This window comes from Diceros bicornis, chromosome 12 (assembly GCF_020826845.1).
Source record: "Diceros bicornis minor isolate mBicDic1 chromosome 12, mDicBic1.mat.cur, whole genome shotgun sequence".
Taxonomy (NCBI): Eukaryota; Metazoa; Chordata; class Mammalia; order Perissodactyla; family Rhinocerotidae; genus Diceros; species Diceros bicornis.
The window spans coordinates 42,861,487-42,882,859 of NC_080751.1; the positions used below are offsets into that span (position 1 = coordinate 42,861,487).

At 42.7% G+C, this 21,373-nt stretch overlaps 1 long non-coding RNA gene across 1 annotated transcript in view; it reads left to right on the plus strand.

The window, feature by feature from the left end:
- The window catches only part of LOC131412024 (uncharacterized), a 77,123-nt gene that overhangs the window by 22,111 nt on the left and 33,639 nt on the right, over positions 1 to 21,373 (plus strand). The window contains exons 2-5 of the long non-coding RNA XR_009221689.1: positions 13,238 to 13,467; positions 15,357 to 15,403; positions 16,578 to 16,632; positions 17,239 to 17,356. This is a non-coding gene — a long non-coding RNA (uncharacterized LOC131412024). The remainder of the gene's footprint in view (positions 1 to 13,237; positions 13,468 to 15,356; positions 15,404 to 16,577; positions 16,633 to 17,238; positions 17,357 to 21,373) is intronic.

Sequence of the window (21,373 nt, forward strand, 5' to 3'; positions counted from 1 at the left end):
TTAATTTGTCAAGAAAGCCTTTCTTTTTACAATTGGAGCAAATTCACACTTCAAATTAGAGTATGTCTGAATTAAAATTTCTCAACAGTGGCACTATTGATATTTTGGGTTGAGTAATTCTTCATTGTGTGGAGCTGCCTGGTACATTACAGGATGTTTAGCAGACTCTTTGACCTCTACCTGCTAGATGCCAGTAGCAACCACCCCTATCCCTCAGGTATGACAAATAAAAATGTCTGCAGGCATTGCTAAATGTCCCCGGGGGACAAATTTGCTTCTATTTGACTATCACTGGTCTGAATTGTTGGAATATCCAAAACAGTGAAGTTAAAATGACTAGGTCTTATTGAACATCTATTCTACAATGAACATGAAAGAAAAGATGCCTTTAAATCAGAGTCAGTGATGTCTAAATAGACCGAACTTGATGGCATCTGGGGACCTCCATTTCAATGCTCATTTCAAGGACTGAATTTGGGTGACTATCACAGACTATTGGTTTACGTATGCTTCTATTTTCCTCCTTTCCTTGACTGGGTTTGGTGGATAACCTGTCTACTCTAAGATAACTTAGAACAGAGTATACTGTGTTATATTCAACATAACAGTTCAAGGATACCCATGCTGGCTAAATACATTGTTGACTTAATTACTGTGGCTTTGAATAAAGAATTTGGACCTCTTCTTTCTGAATAAGTGTTTTATTGACCTTTTCTTTGTAGCTCTTCATCACCCTAATGACACATTCACTAATTTCAAAAAGGGTAATTCCTCTCCAAAGGCTGATAATTTCAATTAACTGTTTTGATCAAGGGAGGATTTATAAGTCTTTGCCAGTTGGGCTAATTGTTCATTCAAGGCTTTAATTGTTCCCTGGCTAATTTCTTTCTAGGAGGCATCTGAACTAGCCTTTCTTTTGCTCATTAGGTGCTTGGCAGCTTCCCAAAGTAAGCAAATGTTGACATCTGGTGTGTGGTACTTAGTACACTGGGGATTTTTGTCATCTCCTTGATCTCACCCACTGTCCCCTTCACTTCTTTCAGGCCCAAGTTTCTTCCTTTCAGGATGCTCCTTGCTTTCTAACTAGGCTGATAATATAACTTCAGGAGCTCAAGTGAAAATCATCAGCTTTTATTTTTGCTGGGTCTGGTTGAACCATCTTGATGTAGACTAAGAAAATGACCAGTGTGGGATATGTTCAGTCTAAGGGTTGAGTGGGTTGGGAGTGTTAGGAGATGACCAACCATTTTGGTTTGCCTGAGATTGAGGAAAAGTCCTAGGCAAACTGGAATGAGTTCGCCACCATAGGAATACTACTGTAATTCAGGTGTCTTAGGTTTCAGCAGCCTGTGAACCCAAATATGGCCACATAGTCATCAATACCTAAAAATTGATAGCTCTGAGTCCCTACATCATAACTGCAGAAACTTAGTTCCTGAAAATCTCTCAGACTTTTCTAGAAGTCTCCAGAGATTGTCTCATATGTTCTCAGAAGTAAGGGCTTCTTTCTCTCTCTTTCTTTTTCCTTTCCTTCCTCTTCAACTTTCCAGCAGTGGTTTGTAGCCTGCAAGCTGCCATACTGCTACTGTTGTTGGAAGTGTCTGAAAACTCTGTCTACCCTCTGATCTGGTCTTTCCACTGCTTTGCTGAGGATAGTTTTCTCCTGTGGGAGATCCTAAAGCCTTCAGGCTACTCAGAGTGCCCAGAGAGTCACAAGGTCCTTTAGCTCTTGGGCTTCCTTCTCTTTCCTCCAAACTTCCCCACCTCCAGCTCGTTTCCTTCTATTATCCTTTTCTCCCACCTCTCCTTATTTTTAGGCATTCCTCCACCAATAAAATGGAAAGTCAAAACCCTCTATGCAACACCAACCCACACCATGGGGGGCGCAGTCTTACTTCACCCACTCACTCAGAAGCTTTTTTTCTGCTCAGCCAAGCCACTGTCTTACACAATCACAAAGTGGGAAGATTTTCCGACCTCACCAAGAGTTTCTTCTCAGCCTCCAAATGTGTAATTAAAACCAGTTTAGGCTGTCCCTAGCTCCTGTGGTGTATGGCGTAAGTCTGGGCCTTTACCCATCAAATCCAGAGTTACCAGGAAGCCGTCTGGACAGGCGGCAGGAGGTCAGGGGTGCTGTCCATGTGCTACATCAGTGCTCAGTGTTGATGAGCACCGATGGGCTTCAAAGCACTGAATTACAGGGCAAGTATTAGTGACTCAAACTCTCATTTCCCCATTAGCCACTCTTATCCTAACTTGAGTCATTCTCGTATCTTTTGTAAAGAAAGCAGATGCAAAACAAGCTATCAGAAGGATTTTGGCTGCAAGTAACATAAATTCTGATTCAAACTGGCTTAAATAAATAGAACATTTATTGTCTTATATAATAGTAAGTCCATAAGTAAGGCAAGCTTCAGAGATGAGTGACTAAGTGGCTTAGAAATATCAACAGGAAGTCAGGTTATCTCTGTAGCTGGAACGTGTAACCCATACATTGTTTCATCCTTGGACTAGTTCTCCCCCTGGGCACAAGATGGCTGCTGAAAGAAATTGGGAAAACCTGTGCCCTTGATTTCATGCATTAGGAAAAAGAGAGAGGGAGAGGAAGATAGAGAGATGGGGGGAGAGAAGGGAGAGAGTGAGGGATGGATGCCTTTCTCAAATATGGAATGTAAATTTTTTCATTCACTCTGATTGGGCCAATTTAGGTCCTATGCCCACTCTGTGATCAGTAAGAGTCACCAGGAAAATGCTATCCATTGATTTGTTTAGACTAATTAGAATTTATACCCAGAGTTAGAAATGAGTAAGCTTCTCTGAGTTACATGGGCTAGGTGAGAGACAGATGGATAGTTGAACAGAATTCAGATTTCTTTAGGAAGGAGGAAGAAGGGAATGGATGCCGAGTAGCCAAGTGACAGAGTCCCCTACACAGACAATTCTGTTTTATGCCATTTCTCTATCTCTGTAATGGCCTTGGTAGTTCAGGAACTTTGGTAATATCCTTACAACTTGGCAGCATAATGAGTGCAAAGAGCATGTGTTTTGGAGTCCTACAGACCTCCGTTTGAGTTATGGCTTTGCTGTCTTCTAATTGTCTGACTTCAGACAAGTGAGGTACCATCTCTGATCTTCTGTTTCCTTATCTGTTAAATAGCTTAATGCTACTGACTATGGAGCACTGTTGTAGGTATTAAAGACACAATGTATGTAAGGTATTTATCATAGAGCTGGGCACATAGTAGGTATTCAAGAAATGTTAGTTTTCTGCACTTTTTTCTCCCGCGACCAATTTTGGAACATAATTGCCCGTTGACTTCCCATTCCCACCCCTCTTGGCCGGCTCTTAGAGACACTCATTTGCAGTTTTTCCTTTTTACATCCACACTGCTGGGTGGCTTTGGGCCATCCAGGGGCCAGTAGTGAGGGTAACATGTCTAACAGCCTTTCCAAAAGGTGGAAATCAGTGGTGTGATATACACCTCTTTACTACGTGGTGTTGGGTGGTTCAGTCCCTCTCTTTGTGATTGATTCCTCCACAGTGTCCAGCTTCTCGAGTCCCTGATCCTTGAATAAGCACAAGTTTGGGGTTGGGATATCTTGATCCTCCCCTTTGTGGATGTGGAATCAGCTATTTGAATATCTCTGAGCATCAGGTTCTTTGCAGTACAATTGTGATAATAAAACCTCTGTTGGTTGTTTTTTGGCATAACAATAAATAGGATAATATATGTGAATGCACTTAAAAAATGAATGTGTGTGGGGCCGGCCTGGTGATATAGTGGTTAAGTTCGTGTGCCCCACTTTGGTGGCCTGGGGTTCACTGGTTTGGATCCTGGGTGCAGACCTACACACCACTCATCAAGCCGTGCTGTGGCGGCATCCCACATACAAGATAGAGGAAGATGGGCACAGATGTTAGCTCAGGGACAATCTTCCTCACCAAAAAAAAAAAAACAACAAAAACAAGAAAAGAATGTGTGAAACCATGTTGAATAAGTAGGAAAATCTGCTATTCTCCAGTCTCAGCCTCTCCGGTATCTAAGGCTGCTGATGCAGACCCAAATATCATGACTGAATCTAGAGCCATCTTACTCAGTAAGGGATGTCTGGTCAACTTATTCCTAGCTTCACTGCCATTTCACTCCTTTTCTTCTTTCATTCCTCAAGGTTTTAGGACCTTCTGTGAGTGATAAAAACTGGGGTACAAAGACAGTTAAGACACCTGGCATTATGAAGTAATGACTTTACCTCCATCCACAAACCTTGGTTGAGTAAAATAAATGAACTCCTTGCTTCTCTAGCTTCATCTCTAGAGGGTGCCTTCTCAGTGCTATTGTAACTTCTGTATGACACTCAGTATCCCCTGAGCATCTGAGTGCCTTGTTTCAGTGGATCCTGATGCTGAGGATGAAAGCACTCTCCAGAGAAGGGAAAGGTCTTGTTCAAGGTCACACAGATTATTTAGTACTTTGTTCTTAATGCTATTGTCTCCTGATGAGCTAGTGAATGTAGGGCTCAGGCCAAGGCTCTTTTCTCTCTAACGCATGGGTTCTCCTGAACTTTCATGAGTGTGTCTTCTCTAGTATTGAGGGACTCACTATTTAAAACTATATCCATCTCTTCTTCATACCTGGAAGTCCATCAGCTGAAGTCTATTAAAAAAATCACCTCCTTTTGCTCTCTGCTATTGGGTTGTTGTAGACAGAGTATGGGACTGGTAGAGTGAAGACAACTTGGTTCTTATTTCAGTGCAGACTTGGTGAGGGGCCTTGGACACATCACCAGATGTGCCCATAAGTGAAAGCAAAAGTTGCTACCTTCTGTCTGGTCTTCAGGGAACTTTGAAGGATGTATGAGAGAAAGAAAGGAATGCAGGAGAAGAAGGGTCCTGGATTGGGATTCCAAAAGATAAGGGGTCACCTGCCCTCTTTTGTGCAATCTTGGACAAATCCTCACATCTCTTTTTGCCTCCATTTTTCCATTGGTAATATGGAGATGATAATAAATATTTGCCTTCTTAATCCAGTAGGGGTTATGGGGAGAAGCCAATATGGCTGTAGCAGTGAAGAGGGAAGAGAAAATGTGAAGCGGGTGAGATAATATGGGCCAGGAGGTAAGTACTGAGAAGGAACTGAAGAGAGGAGGTGGGGATATGTTGGTGAAGTCAGCAGATGCAAACAGAGTAGGAGCCACAGGGATCTCAGTCTGGCTGTCTCTTGTAGGAGGTAGACTTGGTCCTGGTGAACAACGGTGTTATATATGGATTGGAAAGAGGCGAGGAGAAGGGGAGGATTTGTAACACCCTAGAAAGAAGAGGACAAGAGGAAAATTATTCCAGCCTATTTGAAATTGTCAGATTGTTTTCTTTTTGGTTAAGGTTGGTCTAAGAAGAAGAAAACAAAGACCATCAATATATAAGGGGTAAGATGGAGAAATCAAGGAATAGTGAGTCATCTCTGAACCATCATGAGGAAAAAGTCAAAGCAGAAGTTATCAATGCTTTAGATTCTTAGACTATAAAAACCAGTGGAATCCCTGTGAAGGCAGGGGAGAGGAAAAACATGCTCTAAGATGGCGTTGTGTTTCTGGAAGCTTCCACGGGTACTTTTACGTATTAGTCAGAAAATAGTCATATGGCCACACCAAGCTGCAAAGGACACTGGGAAATATAGCTGTGTGCTCAGCTAAAATTTCTATTACTGTGGCTACAGGGGGACAACTGGAAGTCTCTGTCACAAAGATTAAATAAGACAATGTGTGTAAAGCAATTAGCATAGTGCCAGGGACAGAGTGGGCACTCAGTGCATGTTAACTTTCCATCTCTTAGTAAAATTGGGAGCAGAAAGAATACCAAAGGGAGGCTGGGAGGGGCTGGTGAGTCATGTGCTATTGTTGAAGCCCTCTGGAGAAAAGCTGCTTCTACATGCCTCCAGGAGAGGTATGGAAAGGAAGCAAGATTTGGCCAGGGATTGGAGGTTTACAGTTGCTCTTTTAGTTTTCTGCTTTGAAAATTGGTGTTTCAAAGAGAGATAATCAAAATGGAAATGTGCTAAACTGGGACAGAGGGAAGAGGGTACAGATGAAGCTGAAATGTGTTTAAATGTTCTAAAGAACTTTTAAAACTATTTACATAGCAACCTGGGAATGTTTTTTCTAATAAAAATTCTGAGAGAATTAGACACTATGTGTGAAAGGCTTTAAACCCTTAGGCGGAATGGAGCTATGCAAATCTAAAGTGTTGGCGTTATTAACAACAACAATAGCTTTAATACATGTCAAGCACTTTGCCCTTCAAAAGACAGGACTGCCCTTTCTTAGTGACTAATTCATACCTTCTTTATCTGTGGCAGAATGGAGGGTGAGCTGCCATTTAGTTAATCTCACTGTTTAATCACAGGGCTGGAAGCGTTCCCTTTTCCTCTGTTTCTTTTCTCTCCTTTGCTTCTCTCCTCCCTCTTTATAGAGGGAAGAGTACATGCCCCTTTACTTCTCAATTTCCCTTTTTTCCTCCTTTCAAATTCTTTGAGGAGTTTTGGCTCTTGCTATAGGCCTAACTTTGACTAGCAAAGCCAATATTTTCTCAAGGTCCCTGTTTTTCTTCCGCAAAAATGGAACAATAGTGCCTGTCCCTGGTGTATGCTTAGAACTAGGACTCTGATCGTGCTGGGGTGGAGGGAAGAGCATTGGATTTGGAGGTAGAATAAGTGTTTTCTACTGTTATTAATGTAGTTATTCTGGAAAAGCCATTTACCTTCATTAAGCTATGGCTACTGTATTTTTAAAATAAGTAATCATTAAAAAAATTTCAGAGAGTATTTGTGAGGATCAAATAATGGATATGAAGATGCTTCAACATCCATAAAGCTCTAAACAAATATTATTATCTTGTAGGGCAGAGTGGGGTCCCAGTTTGCCAGTGTTGGGGGAGGAAGAATGTCATCTACCCACTCTGGGTCCTTTCTGGCTGGGCTACAAATTAAATTGACATGAAACCGAATAGCAGGAGAAAATCAAACAAAGTTTAATAACATTTATACATGGGAGAAACCAGGTAAACTGAGTTTCTCAACAAATGGTGGAGGTTTTCACCTTAAATAGATTTAGATAAAGACAAAGGAGGATGTTCGGAGTGGGGAGGGAGACAGGAGGGAGACAGAAATCACAGTAATTAACAGTATACAGATTTAAGTCTTCTCCTTCTGTACTGATAAGAGTTTCTAGAGATAAGGTCATCCGCCCTCTTCGTAGTACTGAGAGGGAGATACATTTACAAATGGAGATTTCCCTTACAAATGTAAATTATCCACACCCAGAGTTAAATTCATTTAGGCAGTTAGTGGGGGAGGTCAAATGTCCGTCAGAGAAACTAATCAAGGTAAAGAGATGTATTTTGGGGTGGCCAATTTTGATCTCCCACGCCAGGCAAGTGGAGATCCAGGAATGCACTGTAATTGATCCTACTTATAAATGCCAAGGTTTGTTTGCCTCTGCAAGTGGTTTGCCCCTTTTTAGGAATAGGGATGTTTCATAGAGTCATCTATTTATTTGACAATTCCAACACACATTTTTTTGTGTCTCTGAAGTATAAGGTGCTCTCCTGTGTACTGGACACAACAATTCCTGGCCTCGTGGAACTTATGTGGGGGAGACAGGTAATAAACAAGTAAACAAATAATTAAATTTACAATTCCAAATTGTAATGTGCTAGAAAGAGAACTGACAGGGCTGTGGTAGAGAATTCTGGGCTGTGGGTTGGAAGAGCTGCCCTCTGCTGGCCCTCTCTAGGATGTGACTCTCTGAGCCAGAAGGAACCCTGAGACAGCTCTGGTCTTTCCTCTCATCCTTGGTTGGACCTCCACTTAAGTATCCAGACTCAGAAGAGCTAATCTTATTTAAGAAGAGCTGCCCTTAGCCATTGCCCCATTGCTGTCTGCCTTCTGCCCCCCGCTGGGGAGGACATGCTGCTTCCTTGCCCACTCTGCACCACCCCCCCACCTCCCTCTGTCCTGAACCTGGGCCCTGGGATCTGCTGACTCAGTGTCTCCCACCACCTGTGTCTCACCAACAGAGGGCAGAGACTCCTAATTCTCAAGGGAAGGGCCCTTCCCTAAGCCTTCACCCTGTAGCAACCCGGCCAGCTTCTGAGATGCCAGCTCCCAGGCCTGCAGGCTGAGTGATGCCAGAAACAATCATTTTGGGAGCTGACTAGATTTTTATCAGGAAGCTAATGAAGCCTGCTTCCTTCTCATGCATGCCTCCCTGGGACAACTTGGCATTGCTTTAGGCAGCCCACTTAGCACCTGCTTTCTGGATCAGGCACTCTCCGGGAAGCCAGCAGGAAGCTTGTTGGCATTTATTTCCTTTCTCAGCTTTAAAAACGCTGCCCTCTGAGTAAACCAAGTAATTGCCATGAAATAGATCTGGGAAGTCACATCTGGAGACGAAGAGTGAAATGTCAATGACAGGTGTTTACATGATTTTGCTACCCTGGGGGTCTGATGGTCCGATTTTGGCTGCCCAGGAAGACAACGACCTGAGAGGCCGTGTGGTGTAGTGAGTGCCCTGCGCTCGGAGTCAGAATATTTAGACTCTGCTCCTAACCATGTGGGTGACTTTAGGCAAATCACTTCACCTCTCTTGTCTCAGTTCCCTTATTTGTAGAGTGAGAGAGATGGGCTAGATGATGTCCCTAGAACTTTCCACATCAAATAATGAGATTTTATGTAGCATTGCTAAATATAGTCATTGAAAACAATACTTTACAGTCTCCTTCCTTCCTTCTCTCCCTCCCTCCCTCCTTCCTTCCTTCCTTCCTTCCTTCCTTCCTTCCTTCCTTCCTTCCTTCCTTCCTTCTTCCCTCCCTCCCTCCCTCCTTCCCTCCCTCCCTTCTTTCCCTCCATTCACCAGGAAAGGGAAAGCAGAGGCTAATTCTCTGCCGGTGATTCTTCAGTTTTTATAAATTGGTGACTTAAATTCTTTGTTTATGACTGATGTATAGTTTCTGCAGAACTGAAAGGCCCACCCTGAGTGGCCTCTGGCCTCTCCCTCAGGAAAGTGGGTTCAAGAAAGTGATTGAATTATTCCTCTAATCCCCAGGGGCAAGGAGGAGGAGAAGTCAGGCATTGGGTGGACAGGCCAGACGGGCAGTGGGGAATTGGGATTATTGGTGTCTCTGCCGTTGGCGCACGTGCTGGCTCTTCTCTGCCCGCCCGACACCGCCCTCTTCACACGCTCTGCCAGTTCTGCCCTGCAGAACTGGAAGGTGGGAGGAGAGGGAGGTCAGGGTACTTGTTTGTGCTCGCTCCTGCCTTGGCATCTGGTCACACCCCTGACTATGGCTCTCCCACAGCTTGCACCCTCATTGGGCTCAGGTGACACTATTCTGTTGCTTATCCCTTCATCTCCAGGGGCATTAATGGCTTCCTGCTGCATTTGTTCTCTTAATCCTGCCCACATTTCTGCAAATAGTCCCATGTGGGGTAAATTATGTTTCTTGTCAGGTCCCTAATTGTTACAACATCCAAAGAGGGCATGAAAAGCAACCAGGAGTGAAGATTATATTTCTCTGTGGTTCTCAACCGGGGCTGAACATTGGAATCTTCTGGGGAGGTTAAAAAATACTGTACTTGGGCCCTATCCCTAGACATTCAGATTTAATTGGTCCAGAACAGAGCCCAGGACTGATATTTTTAAAAAGTCTCTGATGTGCAGCCCGAGTTTGAAACGACCAGTACCACTGATTGGTATTAATTGTTGGGCTAGGGGAAAATGCATCTTTTTCCTGAGAATCAGGGTCATTTCCTTGGTTATAGAGGCTCACTGTTTTTTTCTTTTAAAGTTTTTACTATAGAAAATCTCATACATACACAAAAATAGGTAGAGTCGAGTAATGAATATGTACGTACACATCACCCAAATTCAGCAATCGTCAACTCACGGCCCATCAAATGTACTTGTACCATTTTATACACTGACCAGCAATGTAGGAGCGTTCTGGTGGCTCTACGTTTGGTATTGTTAGTCTTTTTAATTTTTGTCATTCTCATCAGAATGAAGTGATATTGTGATTTTAATTTTCATTTCCCTGATGTCTAATGATGTTAATTACCTTTTCATGTGCTTTATTGGCCATTGTGTGTGTATTTAGAAGTGTCTACATGTATTTTGCACATTTTTAATTGTGTCTTTTATCTTTTTATTGTTGTTTTGTAGAAGTTATTTACATATACTGAATACAAGTTTTTGTTTCTTGGTCACATATATATATATGCTGAAAATAGTTTTTCCCAGTCAATGACTTGTCTTCTTTTTCTTAGTGGTGTCATTTGATGAATAGACATTTTTAATTTTGATGAGGTCTAATTTATCAAGTTCTTTCTATTATGGCATGTGATTTTTGTTCTGGTTCAAGAAGACTTTGCCAACCTTGAAATCATGAAGATATATTTCTATGATTTCTTCTGGAAGTATTAAGATTTTGTGCTTTGCTTTGAGATCTCTGATCTATCTTGAGTCAATTTTTGTGTATGGGGTGAGATTGGTTTCAGTTCATTTTTGCCCATCTAGATATCTCTTTGTTCCAGCAACATTTGTAAACAAGATCCTTTTCACCCTTTAAATTGGCTTGGTAAAAATCAATTTGTTGAAGTCAATTGAGTTTGTGTGTGTGTCTATTTCTAGACTCCTTCTTGTGTTCCATTTATCTATTTGTCTATCCCTATCCAATACCATACTATATCAATTACTATGGTTTTATAGTTAAATCTTGAAATCAGGTAGTGTAAAGCCTCCAACTTTATTCTTTTTCAAAATTAAGTATTTTAGATTCTTTGAATTTCCTCGTAGATTTTAGAATCACATTGTCTATTTCTTCAAAATAGCTTGTTGGCATTTTTATGTATAACATTTAATTTATAATTAAACTTAAGGAGACTGTATATCTTAACAATGTTGAGCCTTATATTCCATGAACCTGACATATTTCTCCATTTATTTAAATCTTTTAAAATTTCTCTCAGAAACGTCCTGGAGTTTTTAGTGTAGTGGTCTTGCACATATTCCACTAGATTTATTTCAAAATGTATGATATTGTTGCTGCTTTGTACATTTAAAAAAATTTGTTTTCTGGGCCGGCCCCGTGGCTTAGTGGTTAAGTGCGCACGCTCCACTGCTGGCGGCCCGGGTTCGGATCCCGGGCGTGCACCGACGCACTGCTTCTCCCGCCATGCTGAGGCCGCGTCCCACGTACAGCAACTAGAAGGATGTGCAGCTATGACATACAACTATCTACTGGGGCTTTGGGGGGAAAAGTAAATAAATAAATAAATAAAATTATAAAAAAAATTTATTTTCTAATCCTTTGTTGCTAGTATATAGAAAATTCTAGTTCCCAATGATTCCAACATAATTACTCATTTGCGTTATCTCACAGCAGTCCCACAACAAAAATATTAAAACCATCACCAATAATACAATTATCAAAATTAATTTAAGCATCTTTTCAGTTCCTTTTTATGTTAATGTAGGGGTCAGCCAGTTATGACTGTGAGTTGGCTGCCTGTTTTTGTCAGTAAAGTTTTATTGGAACATAGCCACTTTCATTCCTCTACATACTGTCTGTGGCTGCTTTCTCACAATATTGGCTGAGTTGAGTAGATGCGAGAGAGACTGTATGGCTTGCAAACCTAAAATATTTACTATTTGTCCCTTTAAGAAAAAGTTTGCTGATTTCTTCCCTAAACAGCGTTTCTCAATGAGGGCAATATTGACATTTGGACCAGATAATTTTTTGCTGTGAGGCACTGTCTTGTATTGTGTCTTGTGTATGCTGCTGTCCAGCAGCATATCTGGTCTCTATTTACTCGATGCCACTAGCAACTCACCCCTTGTGATAATAAAAAATGTCTCCAGACATTGTCAAATGGCTTCTGGGGTCAAAATTGCCACTAGTTGAGAACTGCCGCCCTAAGGTATATCCTACTAGGGATAAGCTGTCAAATTACTGTATTTTAAAGTTTTTTGAAACAGTTTCTTTGTGGTTATATCATCAAACCAATAAATACTTAGATCTATTGGGTTAATTTTTCTTTTGAATCTTAGCTTTGTTTTAAAATTTAATTTGTTTTATAATTATATAAATATATGGTTCCAAAGTCAAATCTGTAAATTAAGATATAGTTGGAGAAATCTAGCTTCTAATTCTGTCCCTTCCACCCTGGTCTTTACTTACTGCTATAAGTAGTGAGGAAGAAAAAGTTACTCTGTCCCTCAACTGTATGTTTGTTTCTTTCTTCTTTTTTTAAATATAAAAATGGTCCACTCTTTCCAGGACAAGGAAAAAGATGGACGTGTCATCCACGGCACATGCAATACAACAAGTGCCAAGCTGGAGTGTGTATGTGTGTGTTTGTGTGCGTGATTGTGTCTGAATGGTTTGACACATGCCTTACAGACCACTCCAGGTGCCTTCCCCATTTTGCCAGCTATTGTCTATGTCACTCAGGGTCCCAGTGGGAAACAGATGCCATACCAACGGGGTAATTGAGGAGATGATAGTAAAAGGACTATTTATAATGGTGTGGGCAACACTAAGGGAAAGCAGAAAGGGATGATGCATCACTCCAGGGCTAGGAGCCGAGGAGCCATTCTCTCTTTAGGCCTGAGGAGCAAGAGAGGGAGTGGTTATGGGAGCCCAGAGAGAACAGCTTTCTGGAGAGGGCTGCCCTTGTGAGAGGTGTGCACCCAGCTCAGTTGACCTGGAAGGGAGGGAGCTAGATGATTTTAAAAGCTGATTTTACCTTCTTTTTTCCTTCCAATACCCAACTGGTGCTTCTCAATGTCTGGGACTAACTGAAGCCAAGGGGCTAGGGAACATACTGATGCAGTCTGTTCTTGTCAACCTCCCGTGGCAGAGTCAGATGGAAATGGGTAGAGAGCGGATTTGAAAGGGAAAATGGGAAATAACCAGCACATTGCTTGTTTCAGCTACTTGTATGGAGGAAGGGAATCAGCCTCCATGGAACAATCACTATTTGCTAGGCTCTGTGCCAGACCCTTTGCTATCCCATTCCTGTAACACAACGTTGCTTGTTCCTGTGCCTCAGAGGAGGAAGCACTCGATGACTTACCTCAGGCCTGAAGTGGGATTCAGAATCTGTGCTGACTCATTTCAAAGTTGTTGTCTGTGCATTACACCGTGATGACTCTACTAATACATGTTCTATCTTGTGCCCAGGGAGCCAAATAGAAAAGTAGGACTTTCATGCTGCTTTATGTGAACATTCTTTCCTGCAATAGAGAATAAAAAACTAGGAAAGAGGTAGCTAACTCAAGGAAGTTGTCTTCTCTGCATCAGAGGAGAGCACGGGGCTGATAATGACCTGCTCGCAAAAATAAGGAGCTGGAGACCAACGGCACTTGAGTGGTTATCAGTGGTTAGCACGTCACTCCCAATCTGCGTCTTTGGTAAGTGTATCCTTTACTGGGTCCCTTCTCATGCGTTCTCACTTAGCATTCATGGGGCCTTGGGGATCCATGGATGGAACTGTATTTCAATATAATTGGTCCCTTTGTGATACAATGTATTTTATTTGTGCATTTATAGACTTTACTGAGTGACGTAGGCATCCCACCATGCAAAAGATTGAGAACCCCTGTGTGACAAAAAATTCAACACTGGTTAGTCATAGAGGACTTTAGTTTTAATGAGGATACAATCAAAAATCACACATCCCTTGTATAAGGGCAGGAGAGGCACTAACAGGATGCCCAGCCTCACTGTTCTAAATGGGTAAGGGAAAGGCCATGCTTTCATTGGACAGAGAACAAAGAAAGCAAGCATGCCAAAAAACATTTATTATGTAAATATCAGGCATTGTAGTAAGAGATAAAAAACAAGCGACGGACGCACCCCTTGTCAAGCCATGCTGTGGCGGCGTCCCATAGAAAGTAGAGGAAGATGGGCACAGATGTTAGCCCAGGGCCAGTCTTCCTCAGCAAAAAAAAAAAAAAAAAAAGAAAAGAGGAGGGTTGGTATTGGATGTTAGCTCAGGGCTGGACAAAAAAACAAGGGAGGGGCTGTAGCTATATTGCTCCCCTCCTTTGCTCTGCCCAGATATTAGTATATTCTTGCTTTGTTTGGTGTGCAGGTTTGTTGTTTTTGGTTGACGAAGTTGAGGTGGTGTGGGGTTGGAAGACTCAAGGCTTTGCTGACCCCATGTAAAACCATAGCAAGACAAAGTCACAGAGGCATAGAGTCAGAAGGGACATCAAAGCCCATAGATTCAACCTCCCACCTAACGAAGGACTCTCTTACATAACTTGTGTGACAGCTGGTCATCTGACCTCTGCCTGATATGCGGAGCTGGACCACTCAAGACCCTACAGGGCCCAACACTGCCTTTTGTTGGCCTTAATTTAGCAATAATGAAACTGCAGCAACACCACCACCAACAGCATTTATTGAGTGCTTACCGTATGTTGGCCACCGTGCTAAGCATTTTACGTGCATGATCTCCTGTAAGCCTTAAAATGACTCTACAGGATTGGTGATCTTACCTCCATTTCATAGATGGATGAACTGAGGCTTGGTGATTTGCCCTCATAGCTACTGTCACAGGTGTGTGTGTGTGTGTGTATTTGTGTTTGTATGAGTGTGTGTAAAATAAATATGCAGTACTCTGCTACTCCTCCCACAAGTAGAGCCCCAACATGCTGCAGGAGATTGACAGGACATTATCATGGGTGTCCCAGACAGGTCTAACCTTTGGTGACTTTTTAAACTTATTTGGAATTTTCTAGAAATTATAATTTTTCTCCCCAGATAACTTATTGGGGAGTTAATGTATATATTTATCGTTTTCCACCTCCTTTTTAAAAACTATGTTAGTCTAGTGGGTATCTAAGGATGAGTCTTGGAGATTATGACCTGAAATGCTGTTTGGGTTGACTTGCCTCTTAATCCAGCTCCAGACGGCAGCTTCAGAGCCTGTAGGTAGGACATTTCTAGGAAGATTTCCTCCTGGTATTCCTTCAGTAGCTGACTCGAGGTGCTGCTGGGGGGGTGACTGGCATTGTTGATGAAAAGAGGGGTCCTCTGCCCAGAGACAGACTTCCTCCTCTGTAAAATGATGCGGGCGGGTGCCATGGGTGCCTGAGGGTCTTTCTGGCAGTGACCATGTGTGAGTCTATGAACCTGAAAATGAAAAATGTCAACATGGGGATAATAGAGAACACAACATTGGTTGGCTTGGGGGAATAATAAAGAAATTTTACCATAGATAAATTTACTTTCATCAAATTAACTTAATTACTTATCATTGCTAAATAAAAATGGAACTTTTTTTTCCATCAAGGCTGAATGCTCAACACGTGACGGACCAAGTCCCTGTTCAAGAAAAAGGTACTTTGTAATTTTTAGTGTGACCACTGGGTGATGCACTTGCTCCACAGTGTTAGTAAAAACCACCCTGCACTTTCAGGCGAAGGGGGTCTGCAGGTGGCTGCGGAACCCGCTGCTCAGTAAGGAGAAATACACAATGGTATAGCTGGAGGGGACTTCTGGAGTTATCTGATTCAATCCCTTTTATGTATTTTATTTTATTTTAATTGCATAAATGATACATAAATACATTTTAAGTGAAAGGATTCAAGTTTTATATATGTCCCTCCTCTCCTCCTCCTCACTCTCCCTCTGCTACGCTCATTCCCCATCCCAGAGAAAACCCCTTGTTAACCTTTTGGGGTATTTCTTTAAGGTCCTTTCTATGCAAATAGACAATTTGTATGTGTACGTGTACACATATGTCTTTTCTTGATAAGCATCCATGCAACCTCCTCATTTTGTAAATGAAGAAAGACAGGTAGGATTTGGAGCCAATATTGTTTTGTGGGAAGGGCCTGTGCTTTGGAGTCACACAGACTTGGGTTTTAAATTTTGATTTTGCAACTTAATAGTGCCAACTTTGGCCAAGCTATTTAGCTCTCATCTGAGCCTCATTCCCTTCATCTTGCAAGCTGTTCAGGTGTCCTAAATAAGACTAATACATGCAAATGCTCCTAGCTCAGCTGGCCTGGCCGTAGGTGTTGGTTTCGTTCTTTACCACTCTTTGCCAAGTTCATACAACTCATTAGTGGAAAAGCACAGTTCTCCCCATCCTGTGCCTCCCAGGAACCTTTGAAAGATGTGAGTACCTGTGTACACACATTACCGTATGCAAACTCCAGCTTAATGACCCAATGACCTGTAAGTACGAATCCTGCTGTTGCCAAAGCCTTCCCTGGCCACTTTGTGTCTTGGTTCTGTCCAAGTCCAGGGAAGAGCTATATTTGAGGGCTGGAGGGGAATGCCAGGGTGCAAAATGGCACAGGAATTCAGAAAGGCTCAATCAACTGGGGTTCGAGTTCAGACTCAGCTCAGTCTCTAAGCTTGTACAAAACTCCCAAGTTCTCTGTGCCTGAGTTTCTTTATCTGTAAAACTAGAAAGATGAATTTGGACCCCAGTAGAACTGATACTAGTAAGAAGATAAATACGCCATGAAGCTCGTGAAGCTTTCCTTTTTGCCTTGTTTTCCAGAAAGCTCAGAGCCAATGTGAATTGAAAGCACTCTCCTTGTCCCTGGGTTTCTGGGGTAAGTATCTTCCATTTCATGGTTTAATGTTGGTTATTATTTTATTTTAATTAATTAACTAATTTTTATTTAGGTAAAATTGGTATAAAGTATTATATATGTTTCAAGTGTACCACATCACAATTCAACATCTGTATACACTACAAAGTGATCACCACCAGAAGTCTAGTTCCAATCCATCACCATACAATTGGGTTATTATTTTTGTGGTGTGAACTGTGGATCTATGAAGGTGGAGGTGAGGAGATAGGCTGGACTTCTTGCTAATCCAGACGTGTGGGGGCTTCAAGCATTGCCCTTTGGGATACCACGGGTGGGAAGGGATTCATCCCTCCTTTTTAAATTTCCCACTCTCAGTTTTGCATAACAATCCCTGATATTTCATTTGACCATTTTAGAAAATACTTTCAAATGGGTATTTGAAAATAGTTATTTAAAAATAGATCTATTATCTTATTTGATCCTCACAACCGTCTCTGAGGCTGGATTGAAAAGCAGCAGGCACACGTGACACTAGTTGAATCGTGTTTTATAAAAACAACACAACCTTAAAAACATTAAAAACAAAACAAAATAAAACCTAGAGTAATAGCTTATCTGTTTCAGTCAAGAAAACTCTTTCCTGAAGTACGGAGCTGGCTTTAGACGCAAGTAAATGGCAGACAGCACAAGTCTTCCACGGGGTCAGCAGCTCTGCAGGTTGATGGATTTGTTCTATCCCCAGGTAGGCTGAGCTCCACCAGATGGGCCTGAGGCTCCCTTGTCTCTGTCTCGTTGTCCGCTGCTCACTGAGTGATAGCTCTTCTCTTCTTTTCCCTGTGGTGTGAATCTCCCTTATGGCCACCACATGGTTTTGCTCAGGAGGAGGAAGGGGCTATTTACCCCACCTTTGAGCTCACAGGTTACTATGGCACTTGACTCTGCTGCTGTCCACGAAATGGGAACTGCCTCTCCTCTTGGTTCATATCCTGCCTAAACTGACCAACGAATCTAACCGGGTTCCGGGGGCGGGGTCCTGGAACTCCCCTGAGGGGACCCTCTCAGGGACTCCCTGGACCCATGTTTTTAGAAACCTGGATTGTTCCCGAGAGACAGAAGGATTGATCTTCCAACTAAAATGAAAGGATGAAGAAACAGACCTCAGAGTAGAATCTTTCAGTCCCTTTCCAAAGTAGCCCATTCCTGTTAATTCTAGAATTAGCTTGCTTCTGGGATGAACAAGAATGACCGTTGCCACTTTGGCTGGTTTTCTCTCATCCTCAGGCAGGTGAGGTGGGGAAGCAGTTGCAGACTTTGGTTTTAAAGAATCTTTTGCTGTGATGTAAATGCTGAGCTTTCGAATGGAAAGGAAATAGGCGATTTGATGATGGACGGACCCCTTCACATCTCAGCAGAAGGGATGGGAAATAAGCTTTGACAATCTTCCCTGAAGAGGCTTAAATGAGTGACTTATTTTTCTTTACCAGAGTTAGAGTCAGGCACAGCCTACAGTCACAGCTGTGAACTGTGCTCCCGGTAATTCTGTTGAAATAGAATTTCTTCTCTTTCCTGCATGAATTGCTGCTGACAGTGTTTCAGCATCTTCCTTGCCAACTGTCTCCCATTGGAGAGTCCTGTCTCTGAGTAGAGCTGTACCTAAGCCATTCAGGTAAAAGCTGCCCAGAATTAAGCAGAAAAAAGCCTGCTAGCAACAGCCGTGTTAATGGTTGCTATCTTGCCTCCGCAGGAAGCCTGGCAGCTTCTTAAAAATGCAAAGTCAGCTAAGGTGGTGCAGTACTGAGAACTGATTAAGAAAGCCTCGCTATTCAATTCTATCTCTTTAAATGAAATGATTTTCAAAATCCCAACAGTTTAGTTGCCAAAGGAGAGGGAAGAAAGCCAAAGCTGAAGGAGAAAAAAAAAATCACTTTCCAAAAACAGGGGCTATTTTCACAATGAAAGGGACAATCAGTTTTGAACTACTGCTGTGGGGCCAAAGACAGCGGTGCTGCAGAGCTGGGCTTCGGGGCCTGTCTGTAAAGTGTGCAGAGGACCCTGTCACTTGGAAGGAGGCTGCTGACTGAGACGCCTTCTGGTTCCACTCAGCCTGACTAAACTGTCAGTCCTACAACAGGGCTGCTCCCTGACTCCAGGCCTCTGACTTAGAGTGCTTACTTCAGAAACCTTTCAATTGTAAATTCTTTCTTTGCCCCTTTGAGATGTAAATCTACTCCCAGCCTCTTGACAGTTTAATAACCCAGGAATGTCTTTCTCAAGGACGTGAGAGCCATCTCTGAAATGTAGTCATCAGGAAGGCTAGTGCCCCATCTCCCAGTCTCTGTGGGCAAGTAGGAGTCTAACTTCCGTAAGCGCCAATTAGCAAACGCCGACGGCCTCATCACACTGATCAACCTCCCTCCTAACTTCCTCCAGTACTTTTCCACCAGCTCACCCCAACGCTTAACCACTCTCCTCTCTTGCCTTTTGTTCACTCTCCTCTATTGCAAGAGTCTTGAGTCAAGTCTTCCTTGCCTGTTTAACTCTGTCCGGTGCAATTTTTCTTCAACACTGCTCCATCCAAACCTCTTTCTGAGTCTCTAGAATCATACCACCCCTGTGGAGCAACTTCTTCTTCCCAGATGGAACAACCTTGGGAGATGTCCTCCAGCTTCACTTCCCGACTGGAAACACCCCCTTCCAGTTCCTCCCTCTTCCTTCTGTAATCCTGAAAATGCTCACAGCAGTACTTCCTTGGGAGAGAGGACACAGGGAAAAGGAAGGGAGGGGCCATCCACTCCCATCTCTTGGCTGCTCCTTAGGTCTAATCTCTTTTTCTAGAAGGTTCTCTCTGTTTGTAATTTTCTTTTAAAAATACATTTTTATTTCTTGGGTGGGGAACAAATTAGAAATGCTATATGCTGTTGTGAGAGAGAATATCTCTTGAGCAGCTGCACTGGGGTTCCATGAGTGTCTCAATGGCTTTACTTTGAGAAACGTGTGGCTCACTGGGTGGAGAGGATCCTATTATGTGTGGTGCCTTAGAGCCTGGGCTCTGGCGTGTGCCTGGCTGGGCTGATTCTCACCTCCACAGCTTGATGTGTGACCTTGGGCGAGTGAGCCAGGTCTCTCCCTGTGCCTCAGTTTCCTCCCCTGTAAAATGAGGGCTACATCATAGAGTTGTCATGAGGATTACATGCTTACGTGTAAAATGCTTACTGCAGCGCCTAGCACAGAGTAGCCTTCCAATAAATGCTTAGCCATCGTCATCATTAGAGTATGCACATCTTTTTTCCTGGAAGGATGCACATACAGTTGTTAACAAAGTGACCTTTGGGGAGAAACAGACTAGGGCGGGAAATGTTTCCTTTTGATTTTGTACTTTCTTGTACTGTTTCAACTTTTTAACCCTATACTTCTTTTATTTAAAGATTTTAATTAAGTCAACATATTTTCTTTCTGGCAATTAAGTGAAATAGCCCATTGATAGCAGGAGAGGAAACGCTTGTCTAGAAACAATGCTTTAATATATCGGTGCCGGGCTGGCCCTGTGGCTTAGCGGTTAAGTGCGCGCGCTCTGCTACTGGTGGCACAGGTTCGGATCCCGGGTGCGCACCGACGCACCGCTTCTCCGGCCATGCTGAGGCCGTGTCCCACATATAGCAACTGGAAGGATGTGCAACTATGATGTGCAACTGTCTGCTGGGGCTTTGGGGGAAAAAAAACAAAGGAGGAGGATTGACAATAGATGTTAGCTCAGAGCCGGTCTTCCTCAGCAAAAAGAGGAGGATTAGCATGGATGTTAGCTCAGGGCTGATCTTCCTCACACACACAAAAAAAAATCGGTGCCATTTCAGAATAAAATTTAGTCTTAAAGAGCCCACTTTACAAAATGGAAAACAAACATTTGAAGCAAATGCTACTTATTGCATAATCCCTTCTGCTAAATCTTTTTGATTTGATTGACTTAAATTTACATGGTAATCCAACGGCGTCACTGCTGGGAAGACACTTAGAGAGTTTCAGATAGACACTGCCAGGCAGAATGACACCATGACGGATTTTGGGGTGGAGAAAAAAAATGTGTTGTTTTCAAACTGATAGCAGAATTCCTGTCAGAGTGAGATTTTCCTTCATTTAGGAAAATTCACTGTTATCTTTTTTAGGTATGAGAGGATGCTTCTGCTCCCTCTGGCTTCCTGCCCCTACTGGCCGAGTCAGAGACCAGGAGAGAAGAGAATTTCTCTTTTAAGAAGCTGGGAGCAATTTTAGATTCCTGTGGGCAGCTGAGAAATGAGGGGATAAGGAGCTCAGAGAGAGAGAAGGACAAGAAAGTTGAGCAGTGAGAGGTTCTGGTGGGAATGGTCAAGGGGATCTTTAGAACAAGGGTGTCTCGTGGTTGATTTTAAGTTATCTGCTGTGCAGGAATGTTCCACCACAATCACCATTCTGCACAACTGCTCTTCTGGAAGGGTTTTGGGAAAAGGAAGGAAACAGACTAGGGGAGGATGAAAAGAGAAGAATAGCCTTAAGAGGACTGACTTGACTAAGATAATTAAGGGACAGAAGAAGTCAAAGCTGGAGGTATCAAGGAAAGCATGCAATCTCTCGGAAAGGTAGTGGGAGTGTTGAGTTTCCCACAGCGTGGTGACTAGGAGGCTGTAGCCATTTCCTCTATCAGTGTGGCAGGGACCTCTAATTGTCCCCCATGTCTATTCTTGCTTTTAATAGTAGAACTCCCCTAGTTTCACCAAAGCACATGACT